The following is a 12,594-nucleotide window of genomic DNA, read 5'->3' on the forward strand; positions in this document are numbered from 1 at the left end:
GGCAAGGAGAAGGGAAGGGACCATGTTCCTTGTGAAACAGCTTTGTGGATCTGTGACTGACCCTGGGAGGAGGTGGCCGGCGATGTCACGGTGGGTGACGTCAGAGCCAGGGGCTCCTGCTGAGTGTCCTGTCCTCACCAGGGGTGCCTGGAACGTGCGCGATTGGACTTGTTTCCAAATGACCTTTGTTCCAGGAAGATCTCAAGGAGACCTGACTCACTCAGGGTTTTCCTAGATTACTAAGACACAGATAACCTGGCCCACTTGTAACATTCTCATTCATTACAATGGGGATGGCCATGTGGGGCCTGAGAACCTGCATTTCTAGCAAGTTCTGAAGTTGTAAGCCCTCTACCATGGATGAAGATGAAAGCTTGTCTGCAACATTGTGTCTGCTGGAGGATTTGCTAGGGGATGTCTATAAAGTGTGTTCAGGGAGTGGGCAGAGTTAATGGGAAAGCTGAGCTGGAGCATTGGGTATTGGGACCCTTCATGCTGGGTTGGGGGTGGGTGGGTGGGGGAGAGGAGGAATATGCTGGAGATTGAGGCTGGGTTCGCTGGTCCTGCCTGTGTTCTCTGAGGCCGCTGCACAGTCCAGAAAGCATGGCTGACCTCCAAGCTGCCGGGGCTGAAGGGTCCTCTAGCAAAAGCAGCTGTCTGTGACTGCACAATGACTCATATGCCAGGCTGGGAAGGTGGCTCAGTGGTAGAGTGCTTGCCTTGCATGCATGAGGCCCTGGGTTCCATTCCTTAGCACCACATAAGCAGACAAAGCTGGAAGTGGTACTATGGCTTAAGTGGTAGAGCACTAGCCTTGAGCTAAAGAGCTGAGAGACAGCGCCCAGGCTGAGTTCAGGACCCATGACCAAAAAAAAAAAAGAGAGAGAGAGAAAAAGGAAAAAAAAGATGAGTCCTATCCCTAGGCATGGGGCTGGGACCAAAATGCATCTGGCAAGACAGATGAGCTATGGGTGGTAGCTGTGCTTATGGGGGGGGGGGTTGGGGGAGGAGCAATCATGGTACCCTGGCTGCCTGGTGGCCGGGACACAGGAGCACTAGGCTTCCTTGAAATGGAAGCCTCCATTCTGCATTGAAGGGCTCTAAGCACAGCGAAGACTCCTCTCTGATCCCTAGGATGGCTTGTCCACTAGGCCCTGACTCTGATTTTTTTTTTAATGTTTCTTCTTTCTTTCCTTCTTTCCTTCTTTCTTTCTTTCTTTCTTTCTTTCTCTCTCTCTCTCTCTCTTTCTTTCTTTCTTTCTTCCTTTCTTTCTTTCTTTCTTTCTTTCTTTCTTTCTTTCTTTCCTTCCTTCCTCTTTCTTTCTTTCTTTCTTTTGGATACTAGTGTGTTAACTCTAGGCCTCAGAGCTCATACTTGCTGTCATGTGCTCCATGTCTCAAGACATGCCTCAGTCTTTTGTTTTTTGAGATTTTTGCTTCAGGAAATCTGTGTGTGTTTGCCACCCAAAGACCCCAGCCCTGTCCCTGTGCTGAGCTCAATCTCCTCCAGCTTTACTACTGCCCTACTCCACCCTGGGATCCTTAAAGAATTGAGCTTGGACAGATACGTGACTCATACTTGTAAGCTCAGATATTTGGAAGACAGAGATAGGAGAATCAGGTTTGAGGTCCATCTGGGTAAAAAGCAAAGGGACCTATCTGAAAAGCAGCTCTAGCAAAAGGGGCTGGAGCATGGCTCAAGTGGTAGAGTGCCTGCCTAGCAAATTCAGGGGCCCTGATATCAAGCCTCAGTATTGCCTCCAAAAAAAAAGGGAGGAAGGTCCCAAAAATGTTTCTGGCTATGGCGTTCCACCAGGCCATTGACGATTCCACAGGCTCCTGAAGTCAGGAACTTGGCCTATTGATATATTCACATTTATATCACTTTCAAATACATATTATATATAACCTTCAGCATCTGGCTCTGTTCCATAATTTTGTATTAAGATTTTTGCCAGTCTCTCAGACAATCTTCACCGTAGACCAACCCCAGCCCAGCTTGAGATTCAAAAAAGTCAATCAGCCTAACTAGGCAAAAACAGAAGCCGCAAGTGACATCTGTGATGTCTGGATGCTCAGGAAGTCCACGGGCCCCTCTCCTCTCTCAGCATTCTCCCCTCTCCTCCAAAAAACAAACCTGGCTGATTCTACGGTGGCGTGTTCCTCAGCTAAGACCCTACCTGCTTCTCACTGCAAAATTTCCTAGGAAGGATGGCCCTGGTACAGACTATCTTGCAGACTTTGATAAGAGATGGGGATCTTAGTCTGTTTAGGGTTCCTTCAATGGAATATCTAAAACTGAGTATTTATTTAAAAAAAGAAATCTATGTTCTCACATTCCTAAAAGCTAGGAAGCCCAGGATCAAGGGCTCAAATCTGGTCCTGGCTCACAGTCCTAACACAGTAGAAGTTATCACATGGCCACAGGGTACTTTCTGCAAGGGAACTCCAGCCTTGTGTGGTGGTGTTTATCTAAATACCAGCTACTTGGGAAGCAGCAGTAGGGAAGATCACAGTCTAAGGCTGAGCCAGATAAAAAGAAAGAGATCTTGCCAGGGCACTGGTGGCTCACGCCTGTCATCCTAGCTACTCAGGAGGCTGAGATCTGAGGATCACAGTTCAAAGCTAGCCCGGGCAGGAAAGTCTGTGAGACTCTTATCTCCAATTAACCACCAGAAAACCGCAAGTGGTGCTGTGGCTCAGTGGTAGAGTGCTCTCCTTGAGCTGAAATGCCGAGGGACAGCGCCCAGGCCCAGAGTTCAAGTCCCATGACTACAGAAAGAAAGAAAGAAAGAGAGAAAGAAAGAGAGAAAGAGAGAAAGAGAGAAAGAGGGAAAGGGAGAAAGAGGGAAAGGGAGAAAGGGAGGAAGGGAGGAAGGGAGGAAGGGAGGAAGGAAGGGAGGAAGGAAGGAAGGAAGGAAGGAAGGAAGGAAGGAAGGAAGGAAGGAAGGAAGGAAGAGATCTTACCTAAAAATGAATTAAAGGGTGGGAATGTGGCTTAGCCTAGCTTGCACAAAGCCTTGGGTTCAATTCCTCAGTACCACATAAACAGAAAAAGCCAGAAGTGGTGCTATGGCTCAAGTGGTAAAGTGCTAGTCTGGAGCAAAAGAAGCTCAGGGACAGTGCCTAGGCCCCGAATTCAAGCCACAGGACTAGGAAAGAGAGAGAGAGAGAGAGAGAGAGAGAGAGAGAGAGAGAGAGAGAGAGAGAGAGAGAGAGAGAGAGAGAGAGAGAGAGAGAGAGAGAGAATTAAAAATAAAGGATGGGAGGCCATGGCTAAAGCATGAAGCTCTGTGTTCATTTCCAATTACTGCCAAATAAAATAAAAAGTGTGTGAGACTGTAAAGAAAAAAGGGGGGACACTAATTTCATCTGGAGGCCCCACCCTCATGACCTCATCTAACTTTAATTACTTTCCAAAGACACCATCTCCAAATACCATTAACATAGGAGTTTCCAACACATGACGCATTCCAGTCAAGTGGTATCTGGGCATGACTCTGGTTTCCTAGAGCTGGTTCTAATAGAGTATGCAAGGTACTCTGTTCGTGAGCTGCCAAGAAGGAGATGTGCCAAATAGGAAGCCTGGAGAATTGGAGGAGTATTTATTTATTTATTTATTTATTTTTATTTATTTATTTTTTTTGGGTCCGGTCATGGGGCCTGAACTCTGGGCCTGGGCGCTGTCCCTCTGCTCTTCAGCTCAAGGCTAGCACTCTACCACTTGAGCCACAGCGCCACTTCCGGCTTTTTTCTTTTTGCTTATGTGGTGCTGAGGAATCAAACCCAGGGCCTCAGGCATGCAAGGCAAGCGCTCTACCACTGAGCCACCTTCCCAGCCCTGGAGGAGTGTTTATTAACTTGGCCTTGCTCTTAGCTGGGCCTGTTGGCTAGGGCATCCACCAGGTTTGGCATGAGCAGACCATCCTCCGGCCCTCCTCTATCTATGGGACATGCCACAGCCCATTCTACCCCTCACTCTGGCAGGGGTAGTTAAGTCTTTACCAAATGTGTATTTATTAGCTAAGCTAAGGCCCTTTGACTGTCCCAAGACAAGAGACAAGGGGTCCTGTTTAGTTTTTCACTGGTCTATTCAAAGCACTGGCTTAAAGAAAGAAAGAAGAAAGACACAGAAAGAAACAAAGAAAGAAACAAAGAAAGAAACAAAGAAAGAAAGAAGAGAGAGAAAGAGAGAGAGAAAGAAAGAAAGGAAGAAAGGAAGAAAGGAAGAAAGAAAGAAAGAAAGAAGAGAGAGAGAGAGAGAGAGAGAGAGAGAGAGAGAGAGAGAGAGAGAGAGAGAGAGAGAAAGAAAGAAAGGAAGAAAGAAAGAAAGAAGAAAAAAACCAAAACATTGAACTCTGGATCAACAGGCATCTGTGTCTTTTATCCTCTTGGGAAACCCTTGGCCGTGGAGGCTGGATGTGGTCACATGGTCATGTGACTTTCAGGTGCACGAGGAGAGCAAAGAGAGCTGCTCTGGCCAGCAGAGTGAGCATGACCTTTGAGAGGAAAGTGACACTCCATCTTAGATCATCCATACAATACTGGGCCACAGGGAAGGTGGCTCAGTGGTAGAGTGCTTGCCTTGCATGCCTGAGGCCCTGGGTTCGATTCCTCAGCACCACATAAGAAAAAAGAAAAAAGCTGGAAGTGGCGCTGTGGCTCAAGTGGTAGAGCACTAGCCTTGAGCTGAAGAACTGAGGGACAGCACCCAGGCCCAGAGTTCAGGCCCCACAACCGGACCCCCCCCAAAAAAACATACTGGGCCACAATGTCCCACAGAAATGCAGCTGTTCTCTCAAGTAGATGGTAATAACTCACAGCAACTGCTTAGTTACACAACCCCCTCCCTCCACCAAAGGACACAGTTGTCTGAACCAGGATTTGAATTCAGGGTCTCTGATGGTTTGTGTGAAAAGGGTCACTGATTGCTTTAGGGGGCTCAGGATGGTTTTTGTCTATTTATGTTTATATAATTCAGAGGTCCCTTCCCTTTCTGTTCCATTTTCCCAGGTAGAGCCTTGCTATGTAGCCCTGGTTGGCCTGGAACTTGCTATTATCCAGCCTCGCCTCAAATACATGCTCCTCCAGCCTTAGCCTCCTGAGTGCAGGGATTGTAGGGATGACCTTCCATATCTGGCTAATATTGAGTTTTAATGGACAGACAAGACCATCCTGGGGCTTTGGATTCAGGGATAGGGTACTGCCCCTGAAGGGACCAGGACTCTATCATAAGAGTCATAATTCCACTTCTGTTTTGGTTTTTTTTTTTGGTACTTTATTAGAGATAAGAGTCTCACACACTATCTTGCCCAGGCTGGCTTTGAACCACAATCCTCGGATCCTGTCAGTCTCCTGAGTAGCTAGGATTACAGGAGTGGACCACTAGCACCTGTCTATATATCTATATATCTATATCTGTCTGTCTATCTATCTAACTATCTATCTATCTATGTTTTTGTGGGGGTTTTTAACCATTCATAGCATATCCAGGGAAAGCTCCTTTCCCAGTGTGTCCTGGGATTCCCTGAGTGTGAAGACTGCACACTCTGCTTGGAAGGCAACAGGAATGAGTGTGGCTCAGTGTGGGAGGCTGGAAAGCCAGGCAGGGCTGGGCTGGAGGGCAGCAAGGGCAGGAGTCTACCCTGCTGTTCCCTGGAAGGGTAGGGCCTTGATGATAAATCAACCCCAGCTTTTTGTCTGTTTTCCTGGGTAAAAACTTGACTTGTAAAAGAAGACCGGGCTAAAGACTCCCTAAGAACTCTGCCCAGAAGGCCCCCCTGTATACTAAGGACATCCACCCTTTATCCTGCCAATTCCTGCCCACATATGCTGGGCACCACAACAGCAAACCACCAGTACACGGACCTCCGGCCTGCCCAGTCTGGAAGACCCTCCCAGAGAAGAGGCCACAGGCCCTCAGGTGATGGGCGCAGGGGCTTTGGAACAGCCTAGACTTTGCTTGTTGTATTTTAGGAGCTCTTTTATTTGAGGCCTCAGATCTGTTTTAATCACTGCTCAGGAATCTAATTCAAATACTCAAGACTTAAGCAGCTGCCAGGAGGTAGGTTTGGCCCTGATAGGAAAACAGGAAAAGGCTTAAAAGTTAATAAAGCTAGAATAAAACAGCTTGTGTGTTAGCAGTCCAACTTCCAAAGCTCCCTGGCTGCCTTTAGGTTGTAGGGATGGGGACAAGACTCTCTTTGAATTGCAGTAGCCTGACTAACTTTTATAGAGAAAACAGCAAAAGGCACAAGGGAGTTCCTACAAGATGTTGGAGTGGCTGACTCAGGGATTGGTCACGTGCCTGTCATGTGCACTAGGGCAGGAGGGTCGTTGTGCACATTATTGAGTCTCTGAACAACTATGGAGTCTGTGCCAGGCAGTGTTCTAGGCTCCAGGGACCAGGCAAGGACAAAGTCTGTTTCTGAGCCTATTACATTCCAAAAGACAGCAGAAATAAAATAGATGAGTGGAGCTTGTATTAAGTGTCCCAGAAAAACAAAGGACAATAAGCTGAGAAGTAATCTACCCAGGGCAGCATTGGTGGAGGCTGGTGCTCCACCATTTGACCCACACCCTCACTTTTTATCTTCGATAAAGTCAGTCCAAAGAAGTGAGACAAAATTCCTTCCATTCCAGTATTTTTTTTTTTCTGCAGGGCTGGAAATCAAATCTTTGGCCTTTGTATATGCATGTGTGCATACACACAAATGCATCCTGTCATTTATCTCTGGGTATGTATTTCTTTCTGTGAACATTTCATACTGCATGCGTTATATCTCTAACATCTCAATGTAGGAAATCTGTGTGATCTTAAATGTGTGTGTGGCTACTTTTATGGCTGCTGCTGTGAAGGTTGCTTTCTCAAGTATTAGGGCCTTTTCACTGTGAACTTCTATTGGCTGAACACAATCTCTTGAGATCCTGGAAGCCCAGGTGAGTAATAATACTTTCTTCCAAGATGAAATTCTGTTTTCCTCTCTCAGGAGCCACAGAGTGCACACTTGAGCTCCCTTCAAAGTGAGAGGACTTAAAGGGGCAGCTGTGAGTTAGCTTCCTATCTCCGAGATGTTGGGGCTTGGTATGGAGTCCCAGGGCCAGTCTCCTTCATACCTCATCTTGTTCCCACTTCACAGTCAATTCAGTATTCTCCTCCCATTCCTCACTGACCTTGGAGGTTGTTCTTATTCCTCTAACTTTCCTAAGACCTAGTTATATCACGGCCATGTGTCTAGAAAAGGAATTCAATGAATTTTGTTCTTTGTATTATATCAAGGTGAAAGTATAAGTAATTTTTTTCAGTCCTAGGGGATAAAACTCAAGATTCTCATGCATGCAAAACAAGTCTCTATCACTGTCTATAATCCTGTTCTTATTTTTTATTTGTTTGTGCCAGTACTTTGCTTGAACTCAGGGCCTCACACTTTTTTGTGTATGTCAGTCCTGGGGCTTGAACCCAAGGCCTGGGCGCTGTTCCTGATCTTCTTCACCCAAGGCTAGTGCTCTACCTCTTTGAGCCACAACACCACTTCCTGTTTTTCTGGTTGTTAATTGGAAATAAGAGTCTCACAGGCTTTCCTGCCTGGGATTGGCTTTGAACAGTGATGATCAGATCTCAGCCTCCTGACCAGTGCCCAGCAACCTCACACTCCTTCTTGGCTTTTTTACTCAAGGCTGGGACTATCTGAGTTGAGCCACACCTCCAATTCCTGTTTTTGTTTATTTTATTTAGTTTTTGTGCCCATCCTGAGACCTGAATTCAGGGCCTAGGTCCTGTCCCTTAAGTTTTTGCTTAAGGCTAGTACTCTACCACTTGAACCACAGTTCAATTGGAGATAAGAGTTTCACAGACTTTTATGCCCAGACTGGCTTCAGACTATAATCCTCTGATATCACCCTCTTGAGTAGCTAGAATTATAGGCATGAGCCACTGATACTTAGCTCTGTTCTTGTGGGGGTTTTTTGTTTGTTTGTTTTTGTTTTTTGGGGGGGGGTCGGGTTGTGGGGCCTGAACTCTGGGCCTGGGCACTGTCCCTCAGCTCTTCAGCTCAAGGCTAGCGCTCTACCACTTGAGCCACAGCGCCATTTCTGGCTTTTTTCTTTTTGCTTAGGTGGTGCTGAGGAATCGAACCCAGGGCCTCAGGCATGCAAGGCAAGCGCTCTACCACTGAGCCACTTTCCCAGCCCTGTTCTTGTGTTTTTAACTCCTCTTTAAGACCTGCTAAAAGACTTTTAGCATCTAGCATCTAGCTACAATTATCTTTTTTTGGGGGGGGGGGGGTGCAGAAATGTGTGCTTGGAATTAACCCAAAGCCTTCTGCATGTTAGGCAAGCATTTTATTATTGAGCTACACTCTCAGCCCTGCAGCCCGCAGACTTTAATACCATTGTTTTGCTTTCATTCTCTATATTATATGATTATATTCTACCATGGCAAGTAGTTATTACATTGCTGTAACAGTATGAAGTGTCCTTTAAGAAGGACTTGATTTATTTATGAATAAAAATGACTCCATGTAAATAACTCATTCAACAGCAACACAAATGATCAGATTCTGCCAACTCCACCTGAGGATGATGGATCGACTGTGGAGGCTGTCTCCCAGACTCCTTAGGGCCCTGTCCTCCCTGAAGCCTCCCTCCACTGCCTCCTCAGTGCTCCCTCCTCTGTGCAGATAGAGAGCTTCGGGCCAGAACCTCTCTGTGTCCCTCTTGCTAACCTCTCCGGTGTTTGTGCCCTAGACACTAACTTACTCCAAGGTTAAAACAAGGTCCTTTGGATGAATAAAAACCCAAGTCCAATGCCTCAAAGACAAGTGCTCCCTTAAATTCCTCTTCAATACTCGAGACTGTCTCTGATCCAGTCTCCCCTTGTACCTGTTCTCCAACAAATCTTGCCCTGTGTTCCACCCACAATTAGTGCCGAGGCAGCAGCTGGCCCCACCTAAGCAGGATCCGGTGATGAAATGAGGTGGTTTGGCAGGGCACTAGCCAGGGAGGTAGGCAGCATCCTAAGCAGCCAGCAAGGAGCAGGGAGTAACAGAAAATGTTATGACCTTGCAGCGAGACAATCTGTGCGAGGATTGTTAAAACATTTGTTTTAAGGCCACCAAATTCTGAGTGCTCTACTTTGTCATTTGCATCCTGATCTGCAATATACTCCTCAGCTTAAGAAGTTGGGGTGGAAAGGGAAGGAGAATCAGTTCTGTTGCTGTGGAAGAGAGAGAGAGAGAGAGAGAGAGAGAGAGAGAGAGAGAGAGAGAGAGAGAGTGGGGACAGCCCTACATGCTACAATGAACACAGGACAGGAGTTGCTTCTGACAGAAGCTATATACTTATCTTTGTTGGGATGTCTGCTCATGTGTTAATGAGTAGTGTTAGCATTCTCCCCACCTCTGGTCCTCAGCCCCACCCAGACCTGAGCTCCTTCCTGACCTAGAGTTCCCACCAGGATTGCTGGGCACTCCCACTCTCCACCCAGACCTACCTGTGCACACAGAGTACCTGACCCATTAGCCCCAGAGTGACCACCTGGATAGGGGCAGATGCCATATTGCTTCCTCTCCAGGGGTTGATATGGTCCCTCTAATAAACCACATAATAATCTTTCTCCTGTGCATGCCTGCCTCCGCGTGGTCCCCTGGGATGGCTGGGATGGATCCTAATGACTGTTCACTAAGTGGGTTAAATAATGACTACATGGAAGAAATTAACTGTATTTGACAGAGACTGTGCAGGATGTTTGATATCTAAACCAAAGATTTAATGGTTAACAAACATGTTAGAAAGGGAGAGAAAATACAAGGTTGTAGTAACAGAGGAGACAAACAAGTGACTACCCACATCCCAGGAGGCCACATGCAAGATGCTGAGCTGCCAAGGGAGGTGCCCTGTTTGTCAGAACCACATCATGGCTGGCAGGGAGACACTGAGGAGCTATCAATTACCACATGGGTTCACAATTATCTGCAGTTGCACTCCAACACTGAGTGTCTTTACCAATAATGACACCATTTGACAAGATACTGTGGTACATGACATGTTGCTTGCTAGTTTGCTGGCATACTGTGGAAAGATTCAGGCTTTGGAATGAGGTAAACATGGCTAGGGGAAGTCCTGTGCTGCTCTGTAGCACAAGGTCTTAGGAAAGCTTCTAGAACTTTCTAAGCATGTTTCTTATCATCTATCTTCCCACCAGTACCAAAGCTTCACCAGGGCAATGACTTCTTCCTTATCATTGTTTCCAAAGTGCCTATTAAATTGTTAAAAAGCCCACATCTGTTTAGTAAATAGACAAAATAATGACTGAATAGAAGAAATTAACTCAATCTGTGTCTACTCAGGACAACAGCTTTTGAAATCTAAATCAAGAGAAGAATGAATGCAGAAATAGGTAACAAAAATGTTGAAAGACTAAAAGAACATTTCATTCCTTCAAAATAAAATTATATACAATATGGAAGAATGATACCAACTACTATTAGAAAAACTTAGTAACTATGAAGAAAACATCATAATAATAACCCAGGCACTGGTGGCTCATGCCTGTAATCCTAGCTACTCAGGAGGCTGAGATCTTAGGATCGATTCAAAGCCAGCCTGGGCAAGAAAGTCCGTGAGACTCTTATATCCAATAAACCACTCAGAAAACCGGAAGTGGCACTATGGCTCAAGTGGTAGAGCACTCGCCTTGAGCTGAAGACCCAGGGACAGTGCCCAGGCCCAGAGTTCAGGCCCCTCAACCGACAAAAAGAAAAAAAAAAAGAAAAAGAAAAAGAAAAGAAAACATCATAATAAAAGAAAAAGTATTATATATATATATATATATATATATATAATATATATATATATATATGGAAATTGAACTAGAAGAAACTCAAGAGCAAAGAAATTAACAGCCAGGTCCATGCTTGTAATCCCAGTATTTAGAGTGCTGGGGCAAGAGGATTGAGAACTCAAGGCCAGTCAATCAGTCTGGCTACAACATGAGTTCAAGGTCAGCCTGTGCTGCATTGCAAGACTCGGACCAAAAAAGAAAAAAAAAAAAAGGAAAGAAGGAAGGAAGGGAAGAAACTGGAATAGTTAGGACTTTACTAATCAAAAGGAATAAAAACATTAAAATGACTTCTTAAAAACTGACAAACAGGGGCTAGGAATGTGGCTCAGTGATTAGCATGCATGAAGCCCTGATTTTGATTCCTCAGTACCACATAAACAGAAAAAGCTGGAAGTGGCACTGTGGCTCAAGTGGTGGAGTGCTAGCCTTGAGCAAAAGCAGCTCAGGGACAGTGCCCAGGCCCTGAGTTCAAGCCCCTGGACTGGTGAAAAAAACAAAAAACAAACCTGACAAATAGAATTGGGTGGAGGTGGCTTACACCTATAATCCTAGCTACTCAGGAATCTGAAACACATGAATTGTGGCTTGACACTAACCCAGGCAGATAAATTTAAGAGACTCGCCTCCAGTTAACCAGCAAAAAACTGGAAGTGGAGATGTGGCTCAAGTGGTAGAGCAGCATCCATAAGCAAAAAAGCTGAATGAAAACTGAGTTCAAGCCCTAGTACTAGCAAAAAAAAAAAAAAGTGACAAGAGAAGATAGGCAAGGAAGATCTAACCTGTGAATAACAAAAGTCTAACCTGGACCTCATCTTAAATACCACCACTCTTGTGAGGAAAATATTTTTTGTTTTCAAACTGCCACAATATTTTTTTTTTGGGGGTCCGGTCATAGGGCCTGAACTCTGGACCTGGGCACTGTCCCTCAGCTCTTCAGCTCAAGGCTAGTGCTCTACCACTTGAGCCACAGCACCACTTCCGGCTTTTTTCTTTTTGCTTATGTGGTGCTGAGGAATTGAACCCAGGGCCTCATGCATGCAAGGCAAGCGCTCTACCACTGAGCCACCTTCCCAGCCCCCACAATATTTTTTTTTTTTTTAAATTGTATTTTATTTTATTTGAGAACATACTGTACAAAGGGGCTACAATTACATGGGCAGGATAATGGATACATTTCTTACCAAGCATTGCAGCCTCCTCCTTTGTTTACCCTTCACTTCCCTTCCCCGCCTCCCCCCTCCCCCCACCCAATTTTACCCCCCTCCCCCCACCCAATTATACCCCCCTCCCCCCCCCCACAATATTTTTTTTTAACAAGCCAGCATTTTCCCAAAATGTTCATTTCAAAATTTTCACTTGTATGGTATTTGATGTTTTATAGCCTATTAAAAATATATGGGTTGTGGTGGCATATAATCCTTTCTCCCCATCTGGTTGGTTTCAAAATCAGTCTTCCTAAAAGAAGGCTGCTAACTCTCAATATAATGTGATTAGCCATTTACAAAAGCAAAATAAATGACATTTATTTTGAAAGGCAGCTCCTTGGAATACAATGTCTCTTGTGCAAGGGTATTTGGTGAATCAAGCAGGAAAATAAATTCAAAACATATGGATGCTGTTTCCCTGCTGGGCATGGAGAACATGTGTGTCCCAGGATAACTATGAGTCATGAAACAAAGTATCTCCAAGCCTAGAGGAAGAATATAAAATGGTCAACTAATCAATGGAGAGACCCAGGCTCCTGCTTCTTCCTC

This window comes from Dipodomys merriami, unplaced genomic scaffold (assembly GCF_024711535.1).
Source record: "Dipodomys merriami isolate MVZ:Mamm:240054 unplaced genomic scaffold, mDipMer1.0.p SCAF_412, whole genome shotgun sequence".
NCBI lineage: Eukaryota > Metazoa > Chordata > Mammalia > Rodentia > Heteromyidae > Dipodomys > Dipodomys merriami.